The sequence below is a fragment of the Erithacus rubecula genome (genome assembly GCF_903797595.1).
Source record: "Erithacus rubecula genome assembly, chromosome: 6".
Taxonomy (NCBI): domain Eukaryota; kingdom Metazoa; phylum Chordata; class Aves; order Passeriformes; family Muscicapidae; genus Erithacus; species Erithacus rubecula.
The window spans coordinates 6,154,257-6,181,465 of NC_136688.1; the positions used below are offsets into that span (position 1 = coordinate 6,154,257).

Sequence of the window (27,209 nt, forward strand, 5' to 3'; positions counted from 1 at the left end):
ATATATTTTATTACTTGCTTCTGTTTTTATTAAGGATAATGAAAACCTTCTGTTTGGCCCTGTGAACAAAACTAATGTGACCTTTCATGTGACCCACCTGTTGTGCTTTCACAATCGATAATAGTTACCTCATGTTAGGGTGATCTGGAAAATAGCAGTGTGCCAGCACCACAGAAAACAACATTTATGTTTCTGTACTTTGAATTTGTATTTGCCTCAAAACTGAAATTAAGAAAAATACAGGTTATCTAACAAATTGCTTTAAAGGCAAAATATTATTGTAAGAGCATTGTACGTGTTACCGGCAGATATGTTTTCAAAGGCATTCAGCTGCTGAATTATAGCTGCAAACTTGTAGAATTGGCTTAAAATCTGTGATTTCTGATAGTATCAAAGATCGTGGGAAAGCCCAATTAGCTCCTTTGAAAGTTATGAGAGTACATAAATTAAAAAAGTCAGTATATATTAGATGTAACTTTTCCCACTTTTTAATTAAAAAAATTACATTTCGTTCCTTTTTCATGTAGTGCACAGTATTTATTTATTTTGAGTGGAAAACCTTAGAGGGCTGATTTATTCTAGAGATGGTATTTCTGATTGTATTTGGGTCTTGATTCTGGATACAGACGTTTAACCTGAGTAGCGCAACGTTCTTTATCTGGGGGTGCATGATAAATGTATTAGGGTTTCATTGGGATGACTTCTAGGTAATAGGATAAGGATTTGCAGGATCAGGACCCTAATTTCAAAGAGGTTTTCACATGTGGGTTTGAAGTACGTGTGCTACTGCTAAATTTGCTTGACAGACCAGAAAGGCTCTTTCCCTTTGGAGCCCTTATGGTTTATCTGGTCAATGGCTTGCAAGCTAAGAAGGATTTACACATTGGATCAATGATCCATGAAATAAGGGAGATTTCCACAACGTCTGTCAGTGGCAAGTTACAGTATGGCCACACAGTATGCATTTTCAGAATTAATATGTATGTAGAAATATGGAACTGTATAAATGATTATTATGTGATACTGCCTAATGGTCAGGGAAGGATGTGAATAATGTATTATGTGTATTAGTGGGAACTTGGTGATTCTTTTGTTTGGATTAAGAAATGTGTGTGTACATTCTGTGGCAATATTCTTGTGGCTGTACATACATAAAGAAAAATTAGACCCAGTGAACACAGGAGGTCTCTCAGTGGTATCCCTTCCCTCAAGTCAATGACTTTTTCTCTTCTTGCTCAATAAATGTCCTAGGTACTGAAGATCAGCAGTTGGCTGCAGTTACAAAAGGGGGTCAAATGTCTTTAAATGAAAGTGTCCTCTCAGCAGCACCTTTGTGTTGTGCCACGAGCCTGTCAGTTTGAGTCCCTCCTGATGGCAAATGCTAAGTTATGACATAGGGAGAGAGGTATCCTACTAAGTAGGCAGGGCTTGATCAAAAGCCCCTTTGAAGTCAATAGAAAGATTCCTATTGACTTAAACAGGCTTTGGGACAAGCCCTTGATTATGAGGGCACGTAATAAGCTTCTTATTGCCTAATTATGTACAATGGTAACTTTAGACCTGTGACCCTTATGGAAGTTGGAATCCTTATCTTCCAAAATCTCCACATCCCAAAGTGTCCCGCTACCAAGACCAACATCCCAGGTCCTTTTCCTCAGCTTCTTCTCTTCTAAGGGTCTAAGCCTAAGCTGCAGCTCAGCTTTTCTGCTCTGAGTCTGCCAGCAGGGTCATATGTTGCATTCCCCATTTTCCTACTGCAATGAAGATGGCAGGGACTGCACTGTACATTACACCTCAAATCTCATCCATAAACCTGGCAAAGTTCTTGGGACCAGCAGCAGAATGAGCATGGCCACGCAGAAATTGTGAGTGCCTGGATCTGATCTCTATCATTGTGCTTGTGCAACTTCAATAGCAGAAACAGTTTGGTTTCAGTGAGACTTTTTCATTACAGAGTAGGCTAAAAGTGCAAATGGTGCAGTCTGGAGTTGCACTGGCTTTTGTAAAGAGTCTCCATAGAAACATCCTCCAGGGAGGTGAAATGAGCCTCTCTTGGCCTTGTCCTTCTTCTTGAGTCCATTTGTTGACTGCTTGGTGTGTACAAGAGGCCTCCAGGAGGTACATTGCTACAGAAGGCAAATGTCCTTAAGGAAGACAAATGATTATTGCAGTAGGCACTTGACAAACAGAACTTTATTACTGTTCACCTTGAGCAATGGGTGAAGGAACACTGAATATTCCTTGGAAGTAAGAGTGTTAGCAGCAGGATGATCAAGTTATATCAGTTGAAAAGACATTATAGGATGTCTCACACAGCTTTTAAGTAATTTGGATTCCCGGTTATTCTTTTGAGATTTCTCTTATAAAAACATTTGCTGTTGAGATAATTAAAGTCATGAACTGGAAGCATGCTATATACTACAAAAAGCCCTCAAAACAGCCTCAAAAAGCCCACCTGTGTTTCAGTAATGCTGTACATTTGTGACTTCATATTAGAATTTTCCAAATCTGACAGTACTGTTCTTAATGTATGTATGAGTGCAGAGACAGCCTGGAAGAGAGGAACATATGAAACAATTCTTTCCACAAGTTTTTTTGGGTATCTATTTGGTTCTGTTCCTTCTGTCTATGAGGTTTGAGGTTAGGGTCAGAATAAACAGAGAATGTCATATATTGTGTTTTTAATATCTTTCTTTGCTTTGTGTCACTGCTTGTCTTATCAAAATCTGATTTAGGTTCAGAATTGCATAAATTCTAAGCAATCTGTAGCAGGACCTATGTCCCAGATCATTAACAAACAAGCCATTTTCACTCTGCCCTCTGTCTGGTTACTTAAGATCAAGACAGCCAGAAAGGCCTCATTTTACATGGTCTATGGGCAGGGTTTTCTGACACTGGTGTCTAGAAGGTGTCTTTGTACTGCTGGCAGGATTTTTTTGAATGCTGAAAAGACCTATATATTTAATTTTTCTTTGATATGCTCCCTACAATTTGAAGATAATTCAAGAGGAGAGTGCAGGTTGGCATTTTTATTTAGGACAGATAGGATTAGTTTTTCTGCTTTGAAAAAATAATACTGTTATTTGGTTAAAAAAACACCAGTGGTTTTCTTATATTGGAAATATTTCTGTCAGCCATTCATCTAACACGTGTTATTCTCTTCCCAGATCTTTTCCCTGTTGTGTCCTTATTGCAATCATCAAAACCATTTGAAGAGTTTAATTTAGACTGAAATGATTCTCCATAGAATAAACAGAATATCTCACCTGTGAAGGATGATTACATTTTCTAAATTTGTTTAAAAAGGAAGGACCTTCATGATTCACAAGTGTTCTACTTGCAATTTTTATGTGGCAATATTCACAAGTTCTACTTGCAAGAGAAGTCTTGCATACTTTAAGTCTGAAAATAAAGCACTTCTGTGTTTAACTACTATCAGCAATTTTATTTTTCATTTTATTGGCACTGAAAGAGTGAGCATCAGTGTTTTATTTCAGATATTGCCTGGCTTGATACTAGTGGTCTTTTACTGTGAACATACTTTTTTTTCCTGGTTATTTGAGTACTCATGATGTGCTGTGTAAATTAAGGAGGCTTCAGATGTCTTCCAAATTAGAAGACATTAAAAGACAGTTGTGGTACAGCTTTAGGTAATGCTAGACAGAGCCAGAGCTGCCTTGTGAAAGTATTAACTTGGAGTTCTGGTGCATCTTCCACCAGTGGGGGTAACTCTCATCTGCATAGGGGTGAGGTGACTGACTTTCTGTCTAAGCTTGGTTTGGTGAGCAATTTGTTCAGGCACCTCACTAGCACAAGTCACAGTCGAGTGCAATTTAGGATGGAAAGTCAAATTCTTCACCTGCACATAATTCCAACTCTTCTCAGCAGCGACACTGGTGCAGATTTGCTTTGCAAATAAGAGTAGGCTTGCCAGGAGCTGTACAAATGAATTTCCATGGTATTCCTGGCAAGAGCAGGATCTAAGGATGGGCTGTGGTGTGTCTGAACCTCACTTGCAGCCTATAGAGGAGCTCTATGGCTTTGCTAGCTACCAAAGCTGCAGGTCCTCAGAGATGGCCTCTCATCAGGGCTGTGGCCCTACCAGCCCTGTTACTCTGCCAGACCATCCCCAACGTGTAGCATACACAAACAGCTAATCCATTTATGCAGCAGCATCTGGCTACTCCAGATTTCCACTAAGAACAGAGTCTTTCAATAAGATTTCGATCTCTCCAATTTGTTAAGTACCCTTTGCTCTCTCCTCCATAATTAAACAGATATTTAGATACTGTATTCCATATATCTGCATCTGTGAAAAGATATATGGAATAGATGTTATCTCTGCCTGAATGTGTGAATTTCCATTCATTTTTTAGAGGATGAAAACTTTTGCTGTGGACCTAAAGCAGGCCAAATATGCTACTATGTGTTGTTATTTCTTAGCTTTATTACACAACCCAGTTTATTTTTAGTCTCTGTTATATGTTTTGGGCTTTTTTCTCCTTTTATAAGAGGTTTTTCTCTCTTTAAAGCTATGTTAAAATTGCTTGAATTAATTTGATAGCAGTTCATTGTTTCTTATGTCTATTACCTAGCTTGAAAGTTTAAGGAATTTGTTCAGTATTTTTCCAGCAGCTCACAAGCTATGAAATATCAACAATTTCAATGCAAAAGCAGCTGTGTGTGCTTTTGTTTTTAGAGTTGAACTTGAGACTCTGTTGAACCAGTTTTTGGCACCATCTTTAGAAAAATCAGGGTCATCTCAAGATGGAGTCTTACAAAATTAGTAACTACTTTAAGAGCAGATTCATTTTAAGCAACCTTAAATAGCTGCTGCAGTTTGGTAAAGTTATGTATAATTTGATTTCAGCTTTCTATTCCTTGAAAGACTTGGATATCTTCTCCTTTTGCATATTCAGGATTCCCCATGTCCCCGTTTCTCTACCTTGTCTTCCACCGTTTCACAGGAACAGCCTTGTGTTCATCCTGTCATATTTGTTCTGTATTAGAAACAGTATATGAAAGCCAAAGGGGAATTTTGTATGCAGTTGTCTGGCCAAAAGTCTATGGTATGGCAGGATTTCTCTTAACAACAACAAAAAAATGGTACAATCCCCCTATAGACACCCCCACCCTCCTCCCCAAATTTATTGATTCCTGTAGGATTTTAAAAGTTGAAGAAAGGTAAATGGTTATGCTCTCATTTTTTCTTGAATGTCTCTCAATTCAGGAGTATTCTGTGTGCATCTGGCTAGCTGTGAATATAAATATATGTGTATAAACATGTTTTATAATTTGAAGCTATACTGTCTGTTAGCTAAAATAATAGCCCCAAAAGCAGTTGGCCTGTCATAGACGATATAGCTCAGCTTTTATATCTGCTGTTCATCAAAAGAACCAATGAAAATTTCATTCTAACTGGCAGCCAAGTAGCTAGAAAAATAAAGTCTGCTAATGCCAGAGTATGAGCAACACAATAATTTGCTAAGACTAATATGCCTGGCTGTAACCTGATCATATATGGATCAATTGATGATATTCTAAATTAATTTGTCATGTGACTGACTTGCAGTTCTAAATTCCAGGAAAATATCACCACTGAGTTCGGTGAAAAATAGCATTGTTTGTTCGATACAGACGTTTTTCAGCCAGACAGTGATGAAAGTGCTTGCTAATGAGTAGACAGGAAGTTGAGAAACACATATTAGAATAAAATAAATATATTTTTTTTTTACTGGCAAGCTTCTGGGGTTTTTTTGTTTTGTTTCTTTTTTAAGGTTTAGAGAAGGTGTTTTTTTTGTCCCAGACAATTCTGTATTATAATTAATTATTAGAAGGAAGAAGGAAAAGGAGGAACTTGCTTTCAGAATTAAACAGTATGGAATAATTTTTCACCAGACCCTGAAAAAAAACGATCCTTGTAGATTATACTGTTAAGGATTTATTTCCTTATCCTTCATTTTTTTTTTCCTCCTTCCCTGTTCCTTGCCATTAAATGGCAGGATTGTTTTAATTGCTTAAAGGAGAGAGGATTGTGGACACTGCTGGAGTGTCAGCTTCCCTGCCTAAGCCTTGCTGGCTTACTGAGCTTTTCCAGTTCACTGGTGCAAGTGCAGGCATCGGATGGTTCATGTACAGCTCTAATTCCAACTTGCTTGACAGTTATTTCTTGAATGGCCCAATTTTACATGTGATTAGTTTTTAATTCTTAAATCATGACATAAACTGTGTGTATTATATTAGTGTAAAAGTCTGTTAATACGTAGGAGATGATTAACTGGAAGTGCAAGTTCTGTTTTTCCTGGTGAGCAACCACTGTGGCTTCTGTGGGGACTCCTGGTTTGCAGCTGAAGGCAGAATTCATCCTGAAGTGAAAAAAAAAAAAAAGTGATGCAGATTTTTAGGATGTGACAAGAATAACATTACAAGATAGATAACTATAGCAAGGCATAACAAGAAAACTGTGTTTCTGTGAAAAGCAGACTGCAGTTATTTCTGGTCTGATCCTGGTTTCTGATTCACAGTTTTGAAGGCCAAAACATATAGAAATGAATATGTTTGTGCATGGAAAGGACTTGGGAAATCTCTGCTAGTCTTGTTCCTATTTGGGTAGGCAAGAAAAGGGCCAGATGAAATATCTTGCTCTGTTTATACCCACCAGCTTCTCAGTTGCATTAGAACATAATTGTAGGAACAATCATCACTGGGCTCATGATGACCTCATCTGTTTAGCAAAAAATGTCTGGTTTTTAGAGCTGGAAACAGTCTCGATATGTTCAAGGAAATTAGGTCTACAACTATGTCATGTCATCACGTTTACAGAATTTGCATCAAAAATATGTCAGAAAATGCCACTTTTATGGATGGTAAACTGCTAGTTTTATTAGAATAGGTAAAGTAAGGAGCTAGTGTGTATACATATATTTTTTTACTTTCAAAGTGAGATAGAGATATTGTCTCTTTTTTTAGTGTTTCAAAGCAAATGAAACTCCACTGTTTCTGAGAAGTAATAAAACTGAACTAGCACATTGGTGAATCTGCTCTGTTGGGTTTGGCCTTTTCTAGATGCTGTGAAATTAAACCAAAATATTAATTCCACTGGCCTGAAAGCACCAGCATCTTTGCCCTGCAGAGTTTTCCTGATGTTGTAGCAGTTGCTCAAGATTCTAAGGTGTAAGTTGAATGATTTTTCTCTTAATTGTTATGCATTTTGATTAGACTGATCTTTTTGGGGTTGATGTATTGTTTTCACCACATTGTGGTTGTTACACGTCACTGTGATGAAATAGTTGGAATAACACCCCATAATGCTTTTGTAAGGTGGTAGTAATCTGATTAGTCTTTCTGAAAGTAAATACTTTTGATCCTTTCATTTATGGTAGAGACTTAAGAAAGTCATGCTGGCACTCAAAAAATACAGGCCTATGATTTGATGGCAATTTGCTGCTTGTTGCAGTATTGTTGGCTGTGACAAAATTAAAGGGGAAAAAGGCTGTGGGAAATAAATAAGCTGTATTTGTTTTTTTAAACCTCTGATGTTAGGAAATCTGCTCCGAGATCCTGTATAAAAATAAGGATGTAATGTGCAGTTTGTTTTTGCCAAGAGGGAGATATAGACTCTTTGGAGTGTCACCCAATGAGGATGACACTCTATGTAGTCAAATGTTTATTTACTTGCTCATATACTACATTTTGCCTGTCTGATGGCTTGTCTAATAAGGATGAATGCAATTGTGATGCCTCAGATTGCCTTGTGTACCCATAGATCTCTTCACCAAATTGACTGTTTCTAATTTCTTACTTATACTCTTGTGCAAATATATTTTTGTGTGATTACATATTTTATACATTTTTTTGCATTTTCCCATTATAATTTCATGAAACTTGTTTCTTCAGAATGTTGTTTGGTTGAGGGATTATCCTCTCAATGTTACTTACAATAATAGCTTCTTGAATTTCAATTCATATTTCTTATGTAATTTTCTTACTACTTTCTTTTCCATCAATTTTTGTTCAGTCCTCTGCATGTACAATTATTCAAAATTTTATCCTTTTGTCTGTCAATTTATTTGTTATTTACATTTCTTTAGCTTTCCAATTTATATGTGTGAAAACTTTGATGGGTACAAATCCATGTTCTGGTATGACCATTGGATTTGAAATCCTGGATTTTCTAGTATATATATTTTGTGGTTTCCATGCCACATGCAGAGCAACACTTATTCATTTGCTCTGGAACTTGTAGTTGGCATTTGGGATGTGTTTCTATGCTGCACTATTTAAAAATGTATATTTGCTTGTTTTTTTACATATGTTTTCACTAATTGGGGAGCAGTTGACCCATTTTGATGCCAACCAGGTGAATAATTTGTATGTTCAAGGAGCAGAAGTCTTTGAGAGAAGCATTTGTTTCCACCAGGGATAATATAGAGAGTAAATTCCTTACAGGATATGTTGCAGTAGGTTTGTATCATTTTTGTTCTTGCTTATGGGATGCTTTTTGGTGAGGGACATTAAATGTAGACTTATTCTCAGAATTCCTAAGAGTAATTGAAATGTTTAGATTTGAGAATCACTTCAATATTAAGTTTTCTGATTTTTGTTTTTTTTGTGCTATCAATGCTGTTTGGAGAAAGCTGAGAGTAACATTACTGCATAGAAACTTTCAACTTTTGATGCAAATTTTTCTGGCAGAGATGACTAAAAGAAGTGAATTAAAGGCAATCTGCAAAAGACTCTTATTAATGCTTTTGGAAGTATGTTCCATGCTCTCATCATGTTTTCTTTTTTGTAGAAAATCTTTGAAACTAAGAGCCAAAAGAGAAGTCTAGCATAATTCAAAATTAGTCCATATTCCCTAGTTCTCCTGTTGTTTTTCAGGCTTTCTTACATTTAGAGTGTGCTCATGCCATGGCAGTATGTGCAGACACTGGAAAAAATGTGGTAGGAGAGTTTAATGTGAAATATTTTTGTTAGTGTTCTTCAGAGTATCATTGTGAAGTGCCTTTGGTTCCTTTTACTTCTAATAATTTGATTTCTGGTAGATCATTAGTTTGATTACAGAGCCAGGAATCTTCAGAGAAAGTGATTTGCAAACTGATTTCCAAACAGTTCACTTTACCCCTAATACTCTAAATAATGCTTTGGGTAACCAAAATATAGAGGTAATGCAGAGAAATGAGTTTGGTAAGAGGTGTCTTGTACATGAAAGTGAGGACATTAGCTAAAGGTGAGCACATTCCTTCTTTCTACAGTGCTAGAACTTCCTAGGATAGAAGTCAGATTCTGGTGTGTTGAAATTTCCTTTTGAGGCTGTGCTTTGGCAAGATGCTGCCTTGTTGCTTATAAAATGACTAAAGTGTCTACCAAATGCAAGTGCCAAGTCAAAATATGTTCTGTATTTTGGTAATTGTGCAGAAAGAGCACCAGATGGTTCTGATGATGAAGCGCTTTGGGTGGGATCATCAAGTTTTAATGGATGGCAAACTCCAAAAGCTTAATTATCAACCTCTCTAGCAGCATACTTTCTATTGGAGTGGACAAGTTATTTTCAGAGACAGAAAAGAAATAACTCTGTATTTCTTTGCATGTAGCTGAATAAAGCCCACTTAGCTTCTCTGTAGGAGTATCTGAAGCTCAGAATTCTTGGGCCTAATAGAGAGGGTGCCAAGTTATATTTCCAAAGTGGAAAAATGATGTTATGAATAATACTGGTTTTGTTTGAATAGTTTGATATTTTCCCAGCATGCCCAGTTTTCATGGTGTGCTGCTAATGTGTAACTCTCCTACAATATCAATATATGCTACATTTTGGGTTCAGGTGTGTAGCAGTGTTGTTTATTTTCCACATTTAGTCTGAAATGGCTCAAGAGTGGTCTGTTCTTTCAGAAAATTTTCCTATTGGAGGAATTTGGACAGGCCACATTTAGAGCAAAGAAATGAAAAGATTAAATAGCAGATCACATAGCACACTTTTTAACTCCTGCAATGTTGCTTGATTTTATAAAGTGAGTCCATTCAAGCTGGAAGTGTTGATTGATTTGCTTCTGTAGTGTTAAAATTTGGCTTTTAATTTTAATACCTTCCATTCAAGGCTGGTAACAGCATAGCAGTAACTTGTGTGCTGTAATCACAGGGGGCTTTGTATGTATTTGAATGAAATGTTCTGCGTGTGATTTTTAAATTCTTTTTGCATTTGTATATGTTTGCTAGTGATGGTTGCATTTGCTTCCAGTTTTTACACAGAAGTACTATTACCCTTGCCTGAAACTGAGGTTGCTGTTGTCACTGAAATAATGGAAAGTTTCACCATTGACTGCAGTGTGATTACAGGGTCAGCTTGTTGAAATACATCTCAGATGAGGCATATTTGAGCTCTTGAGAGGCCAGGTACAGCCATCACTCACACCATGCAAGTACTTGTGTAGGATAGGACTGGACCTTTAGAATGTGAGAATCCTACAGCTGATGTTGCCACATAACAGCAAATAGAACCAGAAGGGCTTAACTGGTTATGTTTTCAGATCATCTTATTTTGTCTGCAGGAGTCAGGTTTTAAAAATTGTTGGGACTTGCTACAGAGCACAGCTGCTTCTCCATGTAGGGAGAGATATCAAGAAGAGTATCATATATGATTGATGGGAGACTCTCTCATTGGCATTGAGCCACCTTGCAAATTTTTTTATATAATTATCTGTTAATTTTTGTATGTGCACTTAAGCAACTTGTGATGAGTTCATCTCAGAATCAGAGTCAGCATGTTTACACAGAGGATTCATCTGACTTTTGTGAGTAATGTAATTTTTTGTAAACTAAAAAGTTTTAAAATATTTTAGAAGTATTTTTATTGAGCTTTTGCAAAAGTCTGTGTGGCTTAGACTGGGATTCTGCTGTTTCTGATCTCATTAAGTAGAATCTTATTCTCTGAATTTTCAAGGAGCTGACTTGTTATTTCACCCACTATAGGGCACCAGAATTAGAAATGTGTGTTCCTAGATCTTCAAATTATGGCTTGAAAGCTCCACAAACTTTATGTTGGCACTCTGTGTCGAGGAAAATGTCATCCAATTCTAGTATTTTCAAATATTTATCTTACTTCCAAGGTACTTTAAAATTTCTTTAGGAGGTTTTATATAGGTGTAAAATATATTCTTGTGGTGATTAACAATAGTAATTTCTGACTTTGCAGTGAATTTCCAGGTAATTATAATTCAGTCAAGTTCTAGAAATTTCAAAGAGGTAAATTACCTCTTTGGGATGAAAGAATAAAGGGCAAAATCCCAGATCCATTAAAATATTTGTTGTTCTGTGATAAAAGAAGTACAGGAGGGTTTTTACTCTGTGTCCCCAAAATAGCCATTCAGAGGAATCCCTAGAGTTTGCTATATTTCTCTGAGGGATCATATTTATTCACACTAAATAACGTGTCTGCTTATATTTTGAAAATTCCTGTCCTCTGACAACTGCAGACTTTTCAGTCTCTCTTTGACAATTTACACAGCAATGAGAACAATGGGATTTTGGACTTAACCATGGCCTGCAGCATCACCCTGACACATTGGAAAGAAAGTGGATTAAGTTATTTGGAATCAAGGAGTAGTCAGCAGTAAAATAAGTGAAAATATAAATGTGACCATTGGAACTCCATCTAGCACTTTACAGTTCCTTTAATGAAGAAAAAGGACAATAAGAAAGAATAAGAATTAAAAATCAGAGACATCTTCTAAGAACATTATATTGGTTCTTGAAAGTGGAATTTCAACATTTTCTCTTTTCTTGCTGTCCCAGAAATTTTTCTTATAAGTTTACTTCTACATAAGTGGTTAACTTTGCAGTGCATTCCAAAGGGTTCAAATGCCAGAAAAAGAGGGCAGGGTCACCTGGAAAAGGGGAAACTTCTAGCTCAAAGAAGCAAAGTGTGTTGAGTTAGAGTAAAATAGAGGAATTGGAAAATTTTACAATAATAATAAAGAATAAAAAAGAAGACAGCCTACACACTTTATGGGTGCCAGGGAATAGTTATAACTTGTACTCAAATGGTTTCTGATGGATGTTGCTCTAATGTTCACTCTGGTGTTCGTTTAAAAGAAAATGGATAAAACACCACCCTAAAATTCCACAGCAGGGCAGAAACACATTTGAAGTACTTCCTATAGAACTTTCTTTGTAGAGAAATATAAGTTATTCTCTGTATATTTTTCTTTTCTTCCTTCCTTTCTTTTGTTTGGTTAAAGCAGTGATAAGATCTTTTAATGAGACATGTCAGGCTGATGAGTCAATTTGGTGGAACTTTTAGGTTTGCCAACTTCCTGAGTGTGAATTACTTTTAAAATTTTTTTAAAAAAATTTTTTTTTTTTTTTAGTAAGATTAGTATTCCATTTACATTTTTGAGATATCACATGCAAAGCACCTAGTAATAAACCCTCTAGACATCAGCTTTTCACTGCTGCCTGTCAGTATCTTGCTGAGGGCAGGTGCAGATAGCCTGGGGCTCAGAGATGTCAAGCAATGCTGGTAAATGCCTGGAGATATGGTTTTATATGACTGTCTGAAGAGAGTATGACTATCTAAATCATTTTCAGCACATGAGAAACTCAACCCTTCCCCCAAACTTGCTTTTAAATTTGTGGCTTGGGATGTCCTGACCTAAAGTGCAGTGTAGCTCTGACTCTGAGTTTACTAATATGTGATTCCTGTAAACAGTACAAACAAAAAACTGATATTGTTGAACTGATTGAAAGTAGTGCTTTAGCATTTTAGCCTCTTTGACTTTAATACTCAGGACTGTACTTAAAATAAATTGGAGTAAGGGGTCATCACAATTTTTTCCATGGGCAGTGCTTCCTGCAAGAATTTCTATCTGTGGTGAACATATTTCAGCTCTGGTTTCAAAATATCTTGCAGAGGTGAATTTTCAGAAAAAATGGGAAATCCAAATCTTTAGATGATAGGCAACAAGCATTTGTCAAAATCTCAATTCAGATTTTGACAGAGATGTCATAAGTGAAAAATCCAAGGAAACTAGGGCTACACCTGGTAAAGTCTCCACAGGGTGAAATCATTCCAAGCTGATAGTTTTACCATTGAAGGCAAATTTGTGTTTTAAGGTGTACTCTTTCCTTAATTAACACATTTTTTTTTCTTGCTTTTTAAACTAATGAAGTAGTCATCCTTTAGGAGGCACTGAAAGGAGGCCAAAACATTTTTATTTTGAGGGCTTGATGGGATAATGTGGTTTTTTTTTTTTTTTTTTTTGGTGTGATCTATTCGTCCAGCAGGTGAGAGTTAATTATCTTCAGGACTGATAATTGTAGATAATCACAAATAGAAGGGTCCTTTAGGCAGAATACAGAGCAATATCCTTGCTGGGGTGCTCTGTGCCATATACTTGGGAACAATTTTCCCACAGAGGATGCACATGTAAGGTGGGATCCTAATTGAATGAATCCTGGAAGAAAGATTATTTACTTATTTTTTCTAAAGTGAAATGAAAATTAGAGCACCTGGACTTCCTTTTCTCTGATTATAGTGTCAGGATAAATGAATTTCAGAAATGGGAGCTGAGAGGGGAAGTTAGTGTACGGCTAACTAAAAAAAAAAAGGATTTTAGCTATAATTATTATGTTTCAGGGTTTCAGGGAAAGAAAACTCCGAGATATGTAGTAAGGAGGTTTTGTCCCTCAGGGAATCCAGGGAAGTAGACCTGAAGGCAGACATTCTTAAGGCCTTCTAATTGATTTTTATGTCCTACTTAACTAGCTTTGAAATATCTTAGCTTTGGTTACATGTGACTCTCCAATAGAGAACCCCAATATTTTGACTGGATTAACATTAATTTCAATGGGAACAAATGGCACACTTATATTGCAATATTACAAAATGATGTGTCAGAAAAATTGTTAATTTTTGTGCTGACTTACCTCCTTTTCCCTTTTTCTATTCTCCTTTTTTTTTTTTTTTTTAATTTAATTGAAGCCAGCAATCTCTATTTTTTTTATTGCTAAGTACACCACAGTTGGGGCAGGTTAAATCTTCAGTTGTCAGGGAATCATCAAATCCACATGCTATATGGGATAATGATGCTGGAATTTTAAATATGATGATGTGCTCCCACTTACTAGTATTATTGCTGATATCTCTAAAATATCAGCTAAATATTTCAGCTATCTTACCATTTTTATCTCTTGGAAATAGTGGTAAAATGGTAAAACTGGGCTTTCAGAATTGCCACTCCCCCTGCCCCCCCATTTATATAGATATATATAATATATCTTTTTGCTCAAGGGCTTTAGTTTCCTGTTACTATTCCAAGCCTTGTCTATGCATATGTAGGTGTTACACTATAAAAAAAATTGTTCCGAGGAGTTTGCATCTGGTAAATGTAGCACAAGTACAGCTGAGTAGGTGTTTAAGTCAAAGTTCAGTGAGAGAACTCGATGAAGATCTATCCTAAACCCTTCCTGTGGCCTGAGGGTGACAGCATCAGGCACTGAGGGATGTTCAGTGACTTAAAGCATCCTAAGTTATCTAAGTTTCAATTCTACATGTTCTCAACTCTACATAATTCTTGATGTTTTGTTGGGCAGGGAAAAAACAGTCACAGAATTTGTTTTTATTTTTCTTTCCAGAAAGACTTGTTTTTTTTCTCCCCCCAGGAGAGATAATATAAAATATGAAAATATATGTATGTAACAGATATAAAAAAAGGAGGATAAATAAGTACCTGTAAATATGGACAGTTGATTTGCATCACAAATCAATGCAATGCCATTCCGTTGAGTAACTGAATTTCAGTTTAGTCCAATACAGAGCTCATGAAGCTCACTAAAGAGACTTAACTGCATGGTCAATTACAGTTTGAATAATATTTTATACTTTTTATACCATTGTTTTTGGTCATATGATTGAGCTGAAGGAGCATATCCTCTTTTAAACATAGCAAGCAAAATTATTTTAAGCATCGGTCTGCATATGAAGGAGAAGGGAACCTGACACATTATGTATTCAAAAGATAAAGGGAGCCAAAAACTACTGAAAATATTGTTAATTTTAGTACAATTTGGCAAGAAAAATTACATCCTAGTGGTAAGCTAACAGCTCCTGGTATGTGTATTGTTGCATTAAGATAGTATTATATAATGAACAAAAATGTTGTTATTTGTGTTAAAGTTGCATCTAGAGAACCCTTATGAGACTGTATTACAGTTGTGCCAGGAGACCCTGATATTGCAAGTCCCTGTACACCCCTAGGAAGGGATTAAGAAGGTATCATTGCACGTAGTGAGAGTATAGTTGAGGCCCAGAAAAACACAGAGAGAGAGGAGAAAAAAAAGCCCAATATTATAATGCAGGTCAATGCCCATGCTGCCCTTTGGTCTTTGCGTGGTTGATTTGCACAGGGGTGTGCCAGAAGTCTGCAGAGTGATCCTGGTGTCACTTCCAAGCCACGTCCTCTGCAGCCCACGGCTTCTCCAGGTGTGGAGAGTAACTCTGGAAGTGCAGTTGGGGTTTGCTGCAAAGCTCTCTCTGTACTTGTTACATCCTCTTAACATAGCACCTTCTAACCTTGAATTTCTACTGTGAGGATCTCTTACATTTGGAATCTCAGTCGTGCTTCTTGGGCTTGTAATGCTGTAACTTTTCAGTCAGGGCTTAATTTACCCTGTAGTGTCTTCAGCACCTGGATCTGCACGTGTGATGCTGCAGAAACAGGCCTGTTGTGAAAGCTTTCTCTGTTTTCTGCAATCCAGCCCTATTGATCAGGAACGCCCCAGCCTGTGGCTGTGAAAACGCCATGCAGCTCACCAGAAGTTCAGAGGTGCTTTTGTGTCCCAGCACACCCTGTGAGAGGCAGTGGGCTGGTGCAGGAACTCCAGGGAAATTTGAGTCCCTTGATGTGGGAGCAGGGAGCCAGCAGCATTTACCACCTTTCCTCGGGCAACAGAGGAGGCTTTTGCTGTCTGCAGCCGATGAGTTATAACTGGAGTTCCTCCTCTCCCTTCAGCCTTGCAAGCAGCGTGGTGTATGTCTTGTGGTTCTTATCTGCTCAAAAGTATGCACACAGAGCTTATCAGATCTGGAATGCTAGCACCCTGCCTTTTATATGAAGGAATAAATGCATATTTAGGTATTTCTTTCATCTGTGCGGTGAATTAGATGTTTTTGGTGTTCTCGAGTGTAATTTTAGTGGTAGATGTAATAATACATTTAAATTAGTTGTTGGAGATATGCAATACTTTTTATTATGAAAATCCTTTTTTAGACTTCAGCTGATGCTATGCTATGAAGTGGTACTACATATACTTCACATTCTATGCTCATGTCCTGTTATGATTGCATGCTTTATAGATCTGCAAGTGGACAGCAGAGAAACCTTCCTGAACTGCCTGTTGAAGACATTTACGCAATAACACAATTATTTATTAGAGAAGAGATGATAAGGAGCTTTTATAGCCAGTTATATAATATAACACTGCCAGGTAATGTGCCACTACGGAGTGACACCCTTTTGGGAAAGACAGGGAACCACTGTCTGTGGAGTTTGGCAAAAGTGGTGATGTTTATGGGGCTCCTTTTTCAAGAGGTATTTGACAGAAACACCATCATTGTATGTGTTTGTTGACATGTTTTTTGTAGGCAGATGTGAGGTTTCTCTAAACTGGAAGTCATGTAGTTTACGTAAGTGCTAACCAGAGCTAAACTGGATTAGAGTGGGTTTGTGGCCAGTCATCTCCAAGTGTGGGCAGAGTGAGCTCATATCTCCCTGCAAAACTGTGGAGATGTGGCCTATTTTAGGGACTTCTTTTGAGCCTTGTTTCTGTAATAACGACATCACAGCTTCTGGGGTATAGAATTGTAAAGCACCACTGCTACAGAGGGAAGAAATACTAGCTCCTTCTTGTGTATAAGGAACTAAGAGGCACAAAGCAACTTCTGCTGAAGGTTGAGCAGAAAATCAGTAATAAAAGCAGCAACTGAGTACAGAGCTTTGGAGACCAGTTTTTTCACTGTATGGGCTGTGGTGTGGTTCTTACCCCACTGTGATGCAACTTGTGTTTTAAAATGACCACTTGTGGAACAGGTGGTGTGCTCTGATTCCTTCCCTGATGGATCACTTGACTGCAATCTCTGTTAGGGAGTACAAAAATTCAAATGAAGATCTCTGCAGTGGGACAATTTTAAAATGAAAAGCGATAGGGAAACAATGTTGTAGTTACTTTGGTTTGGATGGGTTTTTTGTTTTGTTTATTGCTTTGGGGATTTTTTTTTTTTAATTTTTGCTATGCATAGAATGAGGAAGAGTAAAGATTCAAGAAACAAGCCAGCAAAGGCAGTAAAATACAATCCTTGAGTGCTTGAACAGAAGTGAAACAAAGGGAAGCTAGCAGGAATTTGCTCGTGGTGGTTAATTATTGTGTTTGCTTTCCTGTTTCAAAATGATCATGTATGAAGAATATTCTGTGTGTAAGTAAAACATTTTTCATTGAAGCATCTTGAAAAAGTGTCCTTTACCTGAATTAAGGAAGATTTTTAGAAATCCAGCTCAAAGGTTTTCATTACAATCAGCCAACTGCCTCCTTCATTTTTGTGATTATGTCTTGACACTTACAGGTCATTAATGATGCTTTAATTGTGAAATATTGCACATTTAAGGGTGTGAAATTACTATGTGATTCAGGCCCTAAATGTGTAGTTTCATTTCTGTATTACTGCTTTTTCTCATTTCACATCATGCTATAATTCTGAAAATAGTTTTTTAACAGTTTTTAAATGATACATATTTTAGTCTCAGCAGCCCACAATGATAGGCCACATTCTCAAATGATATAACATGATGCCATGCTTTTTGCTAAATGACTGCTTCCATTTTTTGCTTCCAAGCTTCCTTCATGCTCACTGGTGACTGTGCACAGAAATGCAGGGTACCTGTAGAGGCTCTATCTTAGAAGAACCAGAATATTTTAATTAAGCATTTTTTAAAATTAGTAAATTTTTTTCCTGCTTTCCTAACAGGATCTATTTTTTTTTTTCTGAAGACTGAGACCTATGGGAATTATTATGAGCTGACTGGGTGAAAAGATGACTGCTTTCTAACTGATATTCAGCTTTTAATGGAATTTTCTTTGGTTCATAACTCATAGGGTAAAACAGAGTCCTACAGTAATTTAGTGATGTTCAGAATCCATTTTATGTCCAGTATTGGTGTCAACATGTGCTTGCAAGACAAGCCAAAGCTTAACTTCTTGAAAGCTGAGTTATTTTGAAGGATTCTGCTGAATTGTTGGATGGCTGTGTATTATTCTTAGTCAGGTCAATGAGAAATGGTTACTTTTACTAAGTCTTTAGCAAGGGTGTTTGAAATCAAAGCATAAGGTGCTCTTACAGCTTTATTTTCCCCCTTTCATAGCAGCATTGGGAGAGCAGGTCTTTAATAAGCATGGTAGCAATCTTCTAAACATACAGAAATTGCAGGTATTCAGATTTTTTTAAAAGCATTTCAACTGCAAAATATCTGAGTGAAATTTCTGGTGGGATTTGTACCAATTAAAACTACAGAATGCTTTAAAGACAATTTTGTCCTTGTATATGTTTATACAACACCTCTTCACCTGTTTGATTACTGGAGTTCAACTCGAGACATCTAAAATGAGAACATAAATGGTTTGATCTAAGAGAATAATTTTTATTAATATTGTAATGCTAGTATTTGATGGACAGAAAGTTTTCTATGTGGATAAAAAAATACTGTCAGTTTAAGAAAAAGTACTTGGACATCTAAAAATAATAAAAGTGATGGAGGCTACAGGTATAGGAATACAAGTGCAATAGAAGAAAAAGTAGTTAGCAACTACTGAGAACTGCAAGGTAAAATGAGTCCAGGCAGTAAGAAAAAGGTATTTTCTTCCCTGTAAACTCTAGATACCTCATACTTGAAATATCACTGTGAATAACTGTTTCTGGTAGATTAGCCTGTTTTCAGCATTTTCCTTGCACACTGCTTGTGTTGGTAGACTGTGGGAATTACTGAACCCTTCCTTGATTGCACTATTTTATTACATTCACTAAAGGAAAGTGGTTGAAAGAAAAGTTGGTTTTATACAGTTTGCTAAATGCAGCAGACACCTCAGCTCTGATGAGTCCATTTTGAATAGACCAGGCTCTTTAGGGTTGGGTTTTTTCCCCCACCCTGCCCAGCTCCTTAATGGATAAGCCCACAGCTGATTCGCAGCTCTGAGGTGTTATCTGAGCAACAAGACTTCATTTGCTCAGGATCACTGGGTACAGTTAGCCCTGTCCTGCCTTCTCCCTCACTTGCACTGTTGCTGTAAGAATTAGGGCTCCACATACACATTGTTCTGCAGCATTTTTTACCAAACTGAACTTTTTCCCTGTTAGATTACCAGAGCGCTAAAGCTCAGTTTAAAATTTTGTATGTTTAACCTTTCCCCCTAATTGCTTGCTCAGAATAAAGGTTTGGTGCTTTGTTCCTAAATTCTCAACATGAGGTGGTGTGCATTAAAGTGTATTTATACTTTCAGATTAATTAACTGTGACCTTATGAACCACTGTCCTTGTTTAATTGGTGGCTCCAAAGCACACTAATGGCATAAATCATCTGATAATGAGATTCAGACTTGCTTTTAAAATATATAATAACAACATTGCATTGATAGAGCAAATGAGATTTGTTGACTCTCTGTTGGTATTACAGGAGAGAAGACACAATTAAATGTGTACTTTCAGGATGGGGGAGAGCTTGGTTGGAATGAATAATATGCACTTCAGGGTGGGTGTATGAAATAAGGAGGATATTCTGCATCAAGATAAGTTTGGTATTCTCTCCTTGTCTCTAGGCACTGTGCAGTACTGGCTGGTGCACTTTAGGATACAGAAATGTTGTGGGAAGGTGTTTCTTAAAGATTACTGGGGGCTAACAAAAATGACAATTTCATCTTTAAATATAGTTACATGTTTTTAAACTGAGCTTACACCCACTGTTTTATGAACTGCAAATTAATCAGATAGCTCACTGAGAACAAAAAGGTTTTGACCTAAGCTAGTTGCCCAGGCTCCATTACTATTTTCAGTTTTATGTTACCCATATCCATCCTCACATTTTGGAAAGGAAACAAGGGCTGTGCAACAAAGTTTCTTTGTTTTCCTAAGAACTAAAAATGTGCTGTATGTAGACCAAACAATAAAAATAAACTACTGAACTACCTTCTAATGCATGGGGGTTCTGGAGAGAGGAAACCATGGATATTTAGAGGCATAAAGTGAGTCATTGTGCTAGTTAAAGAATTTTATAAGGCGAGCTCTGTGGGTTTGAGTTGCATCTGTTACCTTTCCAACTAGAACTGAGGGGTATGCAGGAAAAAGAATGTTGGATTTAATCATGCCTTATAGTGACTGCATTGTACTTAGGCTAAGCTTCTAGCTGGGATCTAGACCATAAGAGAACAAAATCGTTAGTCTTTCTTCTTTGTGTAAGTTTTGCCTTAGATGGGTTCCAATTAAATGACCTAAACAATAATTTTACACCAGGTAAGGTGAAAAATGCTGTTAACAAACTATTCATATTAAAAAAAAAAAAAAAAGTAATAAATGTACTGTAACACTTGAGAACATAAAAAAAGAAAAATCTGCAAGCCAGAAGCCCCCTCACAGCTATTTTCCTTATTAAAAGATAACCATGCTTGCATTTATGACAGTTCTTAGAAGCAATAATGGACTGGGTTGCTATGCTGTGAGATGCAGAACAATGAAATAATTGTTTCTCTTGGTATTGGCTTCCTGGAAACAAATTCTGTGTAAATTACTTGGCTGAAAGCGTGACAACAGTCTTGTGTTCTGTTTTCTTCAGTTCATGGTTAAAAATCATAACTCTTTTATAACAATTAAAAAGTAACATTTATCAGTTCTGGCCTTTTGTTTCAACTTATTTTCCTTTTATATTTTTAGGTCAGTTTCATGAATTCAAAAGCAACTTACCAGTGATTTCTGGGACCTGGGGCTGATTTTCTTGTGTATTTGTAAGTATTTATTCTTTTCTCTGTTATGTGCATCTTTCTAATACTCTTTTGTCATGGGGAATGGAAGCAATTTTGAAATGTCACTGTTGTATCACAGTTTAAGCATGGTCATTTAGCAAGAATTTGACCTCGCTGCTTTTAAACTTTTGGTAGAATTTTTTTGCTGCCAACTTATGCTTCTGCTATTCAGAGAAGCTACAAATACTGAGTTAACAGTAAATATTATTATTTCAAACTTTATTTTGGTTTTTGTAATAATAACAATGATGAGAGAACAGCTTATAGTAACACATCAATGGTGGCACTTTTAAGGACACCACTGCATCATGTTTCTGCAATGAAATTAATTTCTAGAAAAGAATTTGGGCTGTGACTCAAGACACAGGACTTTTAGAGAAAATGCTGTATGGTGTTATTGAGGAAACACTAGGATGACCAGCATCTGCTGAACTAGGAATACATTTTTATATCCCTTTATGGTTTCAACAAAACCGTAGTCACTGAGGCCACAGCTCAGGAACGTGTTTCAGAGTATCCCTGAATTCAAATACAACAAATGGGAATACATCTAAACAGAAATGCTTAGACAAAGGAAAAGCTAGAGGAGAGTATCTGGGAGGGAGATGGTTGATCATGAAACAAATAGAAAACTTTCAGAATTGCTGTTTTGGATGGTCCTCAGCTTTAGTCAAGTATAATAAGGGAAATCTAATGGGCCCTAGACTTGGCATGATATAAATTATTGCAATACCTCATGTATGATGTAGTATAAATGAAACCAATCTATGCAGCTTGTTCTCTTAAGTCACAAATATAGTTTATGAATAAATATTTATTCAATCATTTGTGGAAAGAGATGTTCACAAAACTGCATTCATCAGGGAAAAAATATGACTGGTCCTGCTCTCAATATGGAAATGTGTTCAATTTGTAATAACCCTTCCTCTTTACAAATGTTCATTTTCACATATGGTTTTGCTATTCTATTTGCACTTTCATTCATTTACAGGTCAGCATTTTTTTAAATGAACATTTTCAGTCAGAGATAAAGAAAATATTATCAAATAAGATGAACAGTTTAAAACCAAGTATTACCATTGAAAAATAGTTCTGAGAGGGCAATATAAAGTGATTACTGAATTGAGAGTGAGGAATTTGTTATATTATTTCTGGCTTTGCTACTTCTTCTTCTTTTTTTTTTTTTTTTAAGCAATCAATTTCTTTTGTTCATTTTTCTCTTTTAAAAATTGAAATAGTAATATATTAATCTATACAAAGAGTAGCTCTTTATATCTCAATATAGAGCACACTTTCCAAGGAAAGCAATAGAATAAATTCAGTGGTATTTTCATGGTGAAATTTTTGTGTACCAAGCTAATTGTGTGAGAAATTGTAAGTATTGTTCAGTTCATGTTCATGTAGTATTAGAAACATAAAAAGGGCTTTAGTAATTATATTGTGGACTACTCATCCGAGTCCTGCTCTTCTTGGCTGACATCAACAAAGAGCTGCAGTAAAAAGAAGTGGCATAAAAAAGTACTTTGAAATCAATCCTTGGGTTTAGGTCACTCAAATAAGGATTTTAACTTCCATGAGAGGTGTGGTCTCTTTTGTACATAAGTGCAGACTGGCTGTTGCAGGTAAAGTTGTTAGTCCAGCTGAGACACCACGAGAGCTGGGATGTGTTTCAGCAGCCTGAGCAGCAAAGCTGAGTTGATGGCTGCATGAAATGATGAGCCACAGCCTGGGCTGTGATCAGTGTCCTCTGCAACCCAGACCTCAATCACATGAATATCTGTGACATGAATATCTGGAGAAGCCAGCGCCGTGCTGACTGTTCTTCCCTGCTTGAACAACTCACTTTAGTGTTTAGCACTATATATCTAGAAACATATGCTAACCTTAAGTTCACATAAACTGAAAATAAAATGAAATGTAGGAGGTACAACTGATGGATTCAGCCCTGTGTTTCCTCATATACTGAGAAAAGCATTGAAGTGCAGCTTCTACAGTAATACAGGTTTAGATCTTAAATCATCTCTATTACTTTCCAAACTTACAAATATTCTGTACATGAGTTAGGTAGATACAGATTCTAACTATGCAGTAACAGGACTATGTACAATCATAAATGAGACTGATAAAATAGACTAATAGGACAGGTTGTGACCTGAGGTACTTTTCCATTTAAAGTTTGATTTCTGCAAATACTTACGCATGTGAGCTGACCATGAAAGCTGATGGATTTGGGATCAGGGCCTGAGGCTGAACAAACAGGCCCTAAGCAAAGGAAGAGGTGGGAGCTTTGGGGCTTGGTGTGGAATACAAGAAGTTTGCTTGTATAAGGAGTTTTGAGGATAAATTCTAAGCACAATTTAAAAAATGCTAATGAGAAGAGTATACCTTTTTCATGTTACACTATAATATTTGGGCATGTTTTTATAGTGTGTTTGTTTGATCTGTACTCCAAAGGGAAGGAGTGCAGATCAGTGCTGGAAGATTGATCTTTGAAACTCTGCATATTTTTATATGGGAATATAGCAAGATCAGCTAAATGCTGCTGTAGGTCTACACCAAAGCTATTTCAACCAGGGGCTATACTAACTTTTTCCTCAAATTTTTGAAAGTTTTGTCATAGATACGTTTTGCTGTAATATGTAATTACTCGGATCATCCAGTTCAGGCAACTTTGGGATTTTATTTGTCATATTTGGCTAGCTTTGTTCAGGAGAAAACAGGATTGATGATTCATACCAAAGTAAATTTCATGGAAAATGTGACATTTGTGCTTTTGTTTTATGCCCACAGAGTAATTGTCCTAACTAAAGGTTACTTTTTTTTTTTTTCAAGAATGTGGTTTTAACATGGTTTAATTTATTTAATTGTTCTTCTCAAGTAGGTTTGTCCAGTAGTAAACTGCAACAGTTATTCAAAGGTATAAATGGCAAAATAAATATCATCTAATAACACAGCATTTAAATACAATTTTGCTTGTACATCAGCAATTAGATACATCTTTTAACTAGCAGTTCAGTTTCTGTGTAAACATTTTATCCTGACTTGGCTACAATGTGAAAGCACTGACAGAGTCAGAAAAATAAAACCTGAAATGAGGGTGTTAAAGCCCATGGAACTTCAGTGTCTTGAGTTCTTCAGTGAAAATCCTGCATTGAAAACATGGTGAAAAAATTTAATTGTATTTGGGAACAAAATTGAATTTCTTTAAAAACAGTTTTTTTTTTTTTATTTTAAGAAGGTTTGAGAACAGAACCAGAAACACTTAGGTTATGCACACATGCACATACATGACACAAAAAACCTGAAATTGTGGGTAGGTAAATTTTATCTTTTCAAACACTTACTCTAGTCAGCATATCAAACAGAATTGTGCTTTGCTTCAAAATCAATATTTAATATTTTACCCCAATCTTATTTTTAGGCAACATTTATACTTTTTCTTGTTTGTTTAATTTGAACTGTTGCTATTTACACCATGGAGCATCTGAACAAACAGATTTGTGCTTAGTATTTATACCAGCTTATTTAAAAGGAGAAAATTATTTAATTGTGAATATTTGTATCACAAAATCAAAGAATGCAGAGCTTATTTGGAGCAAATGAAGACATATGGTCTTTGGTACTATTACCTTATGTGTTTAATTGATAACATGTGATGTTCTACTGAATTACAGTTAATATATTTGGGAAAATATATGGTCTCTACTTTCCATAAAAACAACATACTGAACCCAAGTCTCAAAAAGTTGATCTCCATTTTTCTCTTCACAAGACATGGCTGTTAATCAGATGTTTGCCAGCTTACCACATATCTCCTCCAAAGAGCTGAGTGTTTCAAAGTTCCTATTACAACAGCCTAACTAGAATCTCTGCTGCAACATCTGTACCTTTTTTGGCATGTGTGTGCTGGAGGTATCAGAGGCCTTTATCCTCTTCTGTCTCCTTTCCTGCTGACATTGTGACATGATGATTACATTGTGACATGCTCATGTAAAATAATCTGGTTGAGCCATCATTTAACTCGACCCTCAGCAATTTGAAGCTCTGTTTTCCTGAGTTTATTTTATAAATTGTGAATATAAAATTGATTTCTAGTGGAACCCTATCTTACTGTTTTTGTCTAAGGGTTGTAACAAAAGTAAACAAGGATTTTAAATATAGTAAGAAATAAGTTTACGGTATATAACATGTAGTGTAAATAAATCAAAAGAAGACACCTACCTTGAAGAACTTTTTAGTCTGAGAGAAATTTCCTAAATATACATATTTTAGATGTTCTTAAGAGACAGTAAGTTTAGCAGAAAGAAAATGGAAGCAGAAAAAGCATTTCTTTCTACTCAGCTAAAACCTGGTACCCAAACACATTTGCCAGTGAGGATCTGACAGATGCATTGTTGCATCCGTCCAGAGCTTTATAGCTGTACCTGGAGAGAGGAAGGTGTGGGAAAAGGACTTGAGGGGAGGCAAAGGGGGCTGGGCCACCCTTCTGCTAAGAACAGCACAGAACTCAAATACCAACAGTTCAGTTTGTTTTTCAGCATCTGAAGTTCTCTCTCCCCAGCCTGTGCTTCCAACTGGGATGTCTGATGGACTCCCCTGTGTGATTTTATCTCAAGCTGTGTGGTTGTGGGAGGTCACCTAGGGACTTCTAGTGCTAATAGAAGGAAAGTCTGTTGCCTGATGCTGGCACAGAAACGTGCTCCTATCTGAGTTTCCCTTTACTTCTGACTGCAGCAGACATTATTTTGGCTGCTTCTCTACTGACCATGCAGGCTGTTTCTTGCTAGTAAGTGAGCAAATAAATGGGTACACAGAGTGCTTGTATTGTGAAAGCATTGTATTCGTTTTAGACAGTTTTTCTTGCCATAAACAAATAGTGCGCTTAAACTACTTTTGGGATTTTGATATTTAGTGTAGCACAGAAACCTCCTTCAGTTCTTTATGAAGAATGAAATGTATGGCATAAGAGAAAGTATACAAAATAACAATTTTAGTTCAGGTAAACCCAAGGGGTTTCAGGCTATAAGACTTGTTAGCAGTTACTGGAACAAGGACACCAGTGTGGGCAAGAGCACCATCCAACCAGCTCCTGACACACTGCACAAAGAGAGGGGTCACACATGTTGTCTTTGCTTACTTTCTGATGGAGTTGAACCATTTAGTGAAGCTGCTGCTAGGAATGCTTTTTCTCTTTCAAGGGGTTGTCATGCTCTGTATGTAAGTGGGGCTTCCTCGCTCTGCTGCTGCTCCATATGTGTGCTGGATGAGATCCGTGCAATGCACTACATCCATCTGCTGTCTCAAAACTCCTTTGCAAAAGTGCTAAGCAATGAAATGCAAATCCTCATCCAAACAATTCTATATGCTGTTGAAGTTGCCTGCAATGCCTGGGAGAGTGGAATAGCAAGCATTTCTCTTAAGAAGCCAAATTAAGAATGTAGAAGCAAAAGATTTGCACAAGTCCATACCTGGGCAGGTTTGCAGCAAGGGATTGGCATTTACACAGACTAAATATTTCTGGAAGAAATTGTTGTTCATCACAAACCCAAAGTTTCTGGTAATTTAATAACTACAATGCAGTATTTCAGGCAAGCTGTAAAGAGAATTTTCTTTAAGCCATCCTGTGAGTAATAAATTATGTACAGTATTTCTCATTTTATGTAAATAAGAGAAAGAACGTTTTATTCCATGGTACAGATGAGCAATACCAACAGCTGATGTCAGCATTAACTTTTCAAATCATATTACTTAAAAGGGTGAGGGTTATAAAGTGCCCACAGACAGCTTCATTTTCTCTCTGTCTTCCTAATGCCCAGATACCAATGGCTGTTTGATTCATTTATTGACATAAAACAGAATTGCTTAGAACTAACCACTCATTCATCATAATCACAGTTACAAGAGAGAGCAGGGTAAGAGGTTAACTGCTTGCTAGATGTATCAAGATCTTTGGTATATACCAAAGCCTGACTCAATAGAAATCTGATAATGGTCTACTGAAGGTAAAACATAAGTGTTAATAGCTAAATAAAAAAAAAAAAAATTGATAAAGACTGTGCTGTAAAACACTCACATTTCTAAAGTTAATTAAAAAAGGCTGATCAAAGTGAAGTTCACATTAAAAATGTTACTTTAAGATATTAAAGATAAGATAAAGT

General features: G+C 36.5%; 1 protein-coding gene across 4 annotated transcripts in view; it reads left to right on the top strand.

Annotated features, from left to right (window-relative positions):
* Positions 1 to 27,209, top strand: part of SOX6 (SRY-box transcription factor 6) — a 369,092-nt gene that overhangs the window by 34,629 nt on the left and 307,254 nt on the right. For all 4 annotated transcript variants that reach the window (XM_079307926.1, XM_079307922.1, XM_079307919.1 and 1 more), the window contains exon 2: positions 20,963 to 21,033. The gene's annotated coding sequence lies outside the window, so the exon portion shown is untranslated. The remainder of the gene's footprint in view (positions 1 to 20,962; positions 21,034 to 27,209) is intronic.